Raw genomic sequence first — 7,546 nt, forward strand, 5'->3', positions numbered from 1 at the left:
CCATCTTAACTCTGGTTCTAGGAGCTCCATAGATTAGAGTTAAGATCTAAGCTAGTTTAATTATTAATAATTAATAATTTATTTTTTTAATTTAATTTCTATTTTTATGTAATTTTATTGATTCAAAAGATTTTAATTAATATATATTTTTTAATTTAATTATGAAATGAGATATGATTTTCGGGCATGTAATATTGATAAGCCATGATATTGTAGCAAAACTCATTCACAACTTAATAATATCTATGATAAAGTGGGGGTGAATATCCATAGTTAAAAATCTCGTTATATTGTAAGTATTAAGCTTTTATGTGCTCATTAATGAATTTTAAATATAGCTACAAAATTATTATTTTAACTTATATGGTAAAATGGATCTTAATTAATAGCTACTATATATATCTTATATATTTTAATGTGATAAGGGGTTTAGATATAGCTTAAAATTAATTATATTTTTTTTCTTTTAGATTTAATTAAAAAAATGTTATAAAATTAAATTAAATTAAATATTTATAAAATATTTTGATTGTAAAATGAGAGATGGTTTTTGGGCATGTTGTATTGAAGCCACAATATTGGCCCATGGTATTGTAATAAAGCCTATTTATGGTTAAAAATATTATTATATTGTAAGTAAAATTGATCTTAACTTATAAAAAATTGAATTTTATTACTTTTAACTTTTTAAGGACACTACAACATCTCTCTGTATCCCCTATACTAGATCCCTCTCCACGCAATAACACAGTTCTATAATTATTTAACATAACATATAAAGTTATATATATAAAACTATAGTTCATAACTATATAACTATATAAATATAAATATAACTATATATATTTAACTATTATAAATATTATAATATCACATAGCCATCTCTCTCTAGTTTATAACAATTTTATAGCTATTTAACATAATATAACTTGTTATTTAACATAATCTATATATAAAACAAAACATAACATAATAACAACTAGATAGTTTATAATATAATTATATAACTAGATATATAAATTAACAATCATATATATATATATATAACTATTTATCATAACATAAAGTTATTTGACAAAATATATATATATATATATAATAATATAATATATATTATATATATATATATAACTATAACATTTAACATAGCATATTATATATATATATATATATATAATATAATATATCATATCTATATCTATATCTATCTATATCTATATATATATATATATCTATATCTATATCTATATCTATATATATATATATATATATATATATATATATATATATATATTCATGTTTCAACAATGCATCATTTTTAGACACACTAAATTCATCATGAAAAGTGCATTTGGTCTAGTGAATAAAAGTATTTAGACTCTTTTCTAATTTGTACCATATTGTTTCATTATGTAGTGTGTTGTACAAGAAACATTGTCTTCATGTGCTTGCACCTAGTACCTGTCATGTGTCAAAGTCAAATATTAAGAACTTAAAGTCTATTGGAGTACTTGGTTGACATGAAATTTTATTAGTTTTGTAAATAGGTTTATTTCAATTTTTTACATATATATTTACATGTTTATGCGCTATGAATAAAACACATTATTTAGAAACGAGAAAAAGTGTGAAGGTAGATTTGATCACTTCCTTCAATTGTGTTTACATGGAACTCAATACTTTGGCCGATAAATTATCAAAAAATGGACTCTAAAGTTTAGGACTTCAGACTAGATTATTCTGCTCTAGTTTATAAATGGTTTTTTTGTCAACATTCTGTTATGAAACTAGCTCACAAAAAGATAGGAAAGATAGATCAACGACTTAAAAATCAGCCTCTTCAAGGGGGCAACCTCCTTTACATTACACAAATGAAAAATTCTTGGATGATACACATGACAATGCCTCCTTCCTATATATAGGAGTCTAAGGGGTCCCAATACAATCAGAGCCTACATAACAATAATATTGTAGGGGCACAACAATAACAGTAGTGGGCTTCTATTGGGCATAATAATAACAACATGGGGACTATATGGGCACAATAATACAATAAGGGGATTGCACTAATAACAATAAGGGGTTACACTAGTAGTATAGGGACCTAACATGCCCCTCCCCTTCAAAAAGTGTTGTCCTCAACGCTTGAGTAGTTATGGATGCTTCTGTATAAAATTCTCATCCTCCCATGTGGAATCTTCTATGAGTAAGTTCTTCCACTTGATGAGATACTCTAAAATTGATCGATTCCTTAGCTGTCGATTTCTTGCTTTTGTGACTGCTTCCAGTTCTAATATGATCTTTCCTTCCTCCTCAAGTTCTAGAAATATTGTTTGAACTAGGATCTTCTCACCTGTAACCTTCTTTAAGCATGAAACATGGAAATTTGGGTGCACTAGGAAGATGCAGGAAGCTCCAATTTGTATGCCATAGCGCCAATCTTTTGTAACACCTTGTACGTACCATAATACTTTGGTGATAATTTATTATCCTTCTTAGCTTTCTTGAGGGACATTTGTTTGTATGGTTGTAGTCGTAGAAATACCTAATCACCTACATCAAAACTTCTTTCGCTGTGATGTTGATCTCCCTATTGTTTCATTCTATTCTTCATCAAAGTGAGGTTATCCTTTAACAATTTGAGAACTTGTTGTTGATGCTCGATGTGATCTTCCACGGCTTGAACCTTAGTATTTTCTTTTAAATGGGGTCATTTTTTATACAGTATGGAAGGAAGTGTTATACCACCATTCAGCCAAAGGCAACCACTTGACCCATTATGTCTATTTATCAGATACAAAGCAACGAAGATATCCTTCCAAACATTTGTTCACTATATCAGTTTTCCCATCATATTGAGGATGATAAGATGAGCTATGAGCTAACTGAGTACCCAAATATTCCACCTCTTGTACTCCAAAGAAACATTTAGTGCTTTTTTCCATATAATTGTTTCTTCTCCAATAGTTTGAGCACCCTGTCGACATGTTGAACATGATCCTTCCAAGACTTGTTGTAGATTAGTATATCATCAAAAAATACTAACACAAATTTTCTAAGGAAGGGTTTGAAAATAGAATTCATCAAACCTTGAAATGTAGAAGGTGCATTGGTAAAGCCAAAAGGCATGACCAAAAATTCATAATGACCCTCATGAGTTGTAAATGTTGTTTTTGGAATGTCTTCAGTCTTCATTCTAATTTGAGGATATCGTGAACGAAGATCCAACTTGGTGAAGTAAATTGCTCCATGTAATTCATCCAATAATTCATCAATGACAGGAATGGGAAATTTATCTTTAATAGTAAGCTTGTTGAGCTCCCTATAATCTAGACACATGTGCCATGATCTATCCTTCTTATGTATCCACACCATTGGAGTAGAGAAAGAACTTTGGCTAGGTTGAATTATACCAACCTCTAGCATTTCGGCAACCATACATTCAATTTTACTCTTTTGGCCATATGGAGATGTGGAGAAATAGATGATTTTGATGTGGGAACCTCTATTGAACATAATTGTGCAATTACGCCCCGTTGTTCTTTATTTAGAATCTTTGTCATGCTGTTAGAGCTAATTATCTTTCTTATTTTCCCTTTGATACCCCTTAATTCAACTTCCTTTCCTTCCCAAAAAAAATTCAAGAAAAGTTCTTGAAAATTAAAAGTTATCGTACCCGAAGATTGTAGCCATTGGACTCCTAGTACAACATTTGCACCACCCATTGGAATGGAAAGCATTGGACTATTCAAGACATATTCTCCCATGGATAGCTTGATATTATGGCACTTTCCAGAGCAATTTCTGGTTCCTCCATTTCCAACCATTACTTGACACTCTGGTGTTGGACATAGGAAGAAATTCAATTCCTTGGCTATCTTACAATGAATAAAATTATGGGTACTACCCGAATCAATCAACACTATTACCTTTTTGTTCTTGATATTCCCTTCTATCTTGATAGGTTGAGGAGTGGTAATTCCAGTCAATGCATTACAAGATATGGTCATATTCATTTCTTCTTTCTCTGGGATTGGTTCCTGGTTTATATCCTCTTCTTTTGACTTTTCTTGTTCCATTTCTTGCTCCTCTTCCTCATCTATGTAAATTAATTTCTTATCAGCACACTTATGACCTTTAGTGTATTTTCTATCACAATTGTAACAAATCCCTTTTGCTCTTTTTTCTTCCAATTGTTGTGGTGTCAACCTTGTAGGTGGTGAAAGGTTAGGAGAAACAAAACTTCCATCTTTATAGCTGTGAGTGGTAGGATTCCTTGTTGCCATAATTTTTCTTTCCATTTTTCTTGCCAAACTGAATGCCTTCTCCAATGAATTAGGTTCCTAAAGGCGAACCTCATGTTGGATGTTATCATTTAAAGTCCGTTTGAACACATCAATCATATGCTCCTCTAGAATATATTTTACCCTTATATTCAATTTTTGGAAGTCCTTAATGTGCTCTATCATTAAACCCTTTTGTTTGAGATTTATCAATTGACTAAAAAAGGTGCTGCTTTTTGTATTATCATAATGTGTTATCATTTCTTTCGTAAAAATTTCCCAAGTGACAAATTGTTTACGAGAGAAAAGCCATCGATACCATACAAACTGATTTGGTTCCAAATATAAAGTTAGAATGCATACTTTTTATGTTTTTTCACATTATGGAGATCGAAATATTGCTCTATCTGTAGTATCCATGTTATGGGATCATTGCCATAAAACTTCCTCATATCGATCTTCGTAATATGGTGGGTCTTGAATCCAATGTTATATTTTATGAAATCATGATTAACATTTATTTTTTTCTCATCATGATTTTCCTCTACTACCTTTTCATCATTAGGAGGCCTTTCTTGTAGCAGCTTTGTTCCACCTTCCTTCAAACCTTCCATGTATTTCTTCAAATCTTCCATGCCTTTCTTTAAATCTTCTTCCATACCATCGATATTAGATTACATGACACATATAAAACTATTTATCTTAGCTCTAATCGCATTATTCAAATCATCCATTCAATTTTGCGTACTAGGTGTTTCTATTTTCTGGATTTGAGTCACAATTTTTCTTACTTTTAGGAGCTAGATATTTAAACAACTTTAACTCTGTAATTTCAGATCTTCAAGTTCTGCAATTTTTTCCTGTGGTATCCCTCTGAGTCATCTTTCTAACCCCACCAATTTGATCAATATTGGATTCTTCAATAAACAGTTATGCCAAATCTCCTACGATGACCTGATTATCAACTCGTTTAGTATAGTGAACTTGTATGACTTGCCACGTGTCACTGTTTCGACCTTCGGACCTAAAATCAATACAAAGAAAACTACAGTCCGTCCTCTTTATGTAACTTCTTACTAAATTTTAATCCAATGCTCAAAGAGAGATTTATGATGATTTTCCCAAGGTCACATGTTTGGGATGTAATTCAGGAGCCTGCAAAAACCCTAACTTATTTGGATCATATATCCGAAAACATAGTGCAACAAGATCTAAAATTTGGGACCAAGCTTCATCATGATTTCGTCTCAAATGGGTTTTAATTTCAGATTCTTAACCTTCATAGAAAAATAATTATAGCGAAAATTCTACGATGACCTATTTGTGATGGAATTCTGGAGCTTGCAAAAACCCTAACTTCCTCAGATCATATATTTGAAAATATAGTGAGAAAAGATCTGAAATTTAGACCTAAGGTTCTGAAGGAATTTCACTCAAATGGGTTTTGTTTTAGCTTTTGAATCTTTCTAGAGAAAATGTTATATGTTATAGTGAAAACTCCATGATGACCCGTTTGGAGCAACGAAACCCTAGAATCCAAATCTCTCATACCAAATGGTATCAAACCAGTCCACAAAAAGATAGAAAAGATAGATCAATGACTTAAAGAATAGCCTCTTCGAGGGGGAAACCTCCTTTACATTACACAAATTAAAATTTCTTGGATGATAGAAATGACAAGACCTCCTTTCTATATATAGGAGTCTAAGGGGTCCCAATATAATCAGAGTCTACATCACAATAATATTGTAGGGGCACAACAATAAGAGTAGTGGGCTTCTATGGGGCATAATAATAACAACATGGAGACTATATGGGCACAATAATACAATAAGGGGGTTGCACTAATAACAATAAGGGGTTACACTAGTAGTATAGGGACCTAACACATTCTTTCTAAGGCAATATTTTTTTCTTGGATTAGTTTATATGTATTATATGTAATACTTTAGTCAACATTTTTTTCGTGTATTAAAGCTTATATGTATTATATGTAATATGTTGAGGCATCCCATATACGTGCCCCAACTACAGGCCATCATAGTGCAAGGTCGTTTGTTATATGTGGTTGGGCTCATGATAGATCACTTAGCCCACCAAGAGTTCACGTTCCACTCATAGATCTTGCCTCTTATGCCATTCGGTGTGTCAAAGGCAATATTTCTGTCTCTATTGATGATCATGCTACCTCTAGTGGACCTTCTTCACCTATTTTAGGTACACCTCCTGCATTTTTAAATCCACTTTAAAGTTTATGCGTTTATGACTTGAAATCGTCTTTAATTTTTAATTTGTCTTCAACTGATGTGTATGAATTTAATGTATATGTTATTATGCTTCTAGTTTGTTAATTATATATGTTAAATTATGTTTATGATTTGCAATCCATCAACGGGTCAAATATGAGGATCTAAGTGCAACATCGATCCCTCTGTGGGACGATGCTAAAGCTCATATCACATTGGAGGATGTTATGACCCATCATAAATGGATCATAGAAGAGATATGTAACATCACTACCAATTCACCGACTCGTCATAGTTTGTCTTTGATGTTGGATAGCATCAATAGGTTGAACGAGACACACAGGAGGTCAGGCCCACAGAGCCACCTCCTACAGTCCATAAAGACGATAAGGAGGCATGAGGTTAGAGGTACATATACTTGGGAGGTGGTGAAAGAGGCCGCCAAGAACATTGATGTTTGTGGGGAGTTGTTTGACATCCCTCTAGATCACCCTGCTAGACATTGAGGTTTGATTCCACTGAAATATTTAGGAGTGTTGATGCAACCCCTTTTGTTTATGATAGATTCATTGGAGCTTAGGGCCAATTCTCCCACCATGACCAGGTCACCATTTATTTTTCCAAGAATTTATATGTAGGGTTCGTGTTACATATGAGGTCAATTACACTGATAATGAATCCCATTATTATGGACCCATATTAGGACATACCTATGAGCACAATGGGGTTCGTAGGGACCCTGGGCATGTACCACCACTTCCAAGATTCTTCCCACTACCACCTCGTAGCTTGGTATTGCCAACAAAGCTAGAGAAGTTATCGCACCTCGGTGGTGAGACCAAGGAGACTATTGCAAACAACATGTAGATGTCATTGGCCAGTGCACGTGTTGCATTAGATGTGTTGGTATCTGTCAGTCCTGTCAGTCACCAATGGTCAAATATTCTCTTACAAAGTTTTTGATCGGGTTCTACTACAAATTTTTATGGTTTCAAATAGGTTTTCAATAAAAATTTA

This window comes from Pinus tabuliformis, chromosome J (assembly GCF_031772625.1).
Source record: "Pinus tabuliformis cultivar Carrire ecotype Pingquan chromosome J, CPIR1, whole genome shotgun sequence".
NCBI lineage: Eukaryota > Viridiplantae > Streptophyta > Pinopsida > Pinales > Pinaceae > Pinus > Pinus tabuliformis.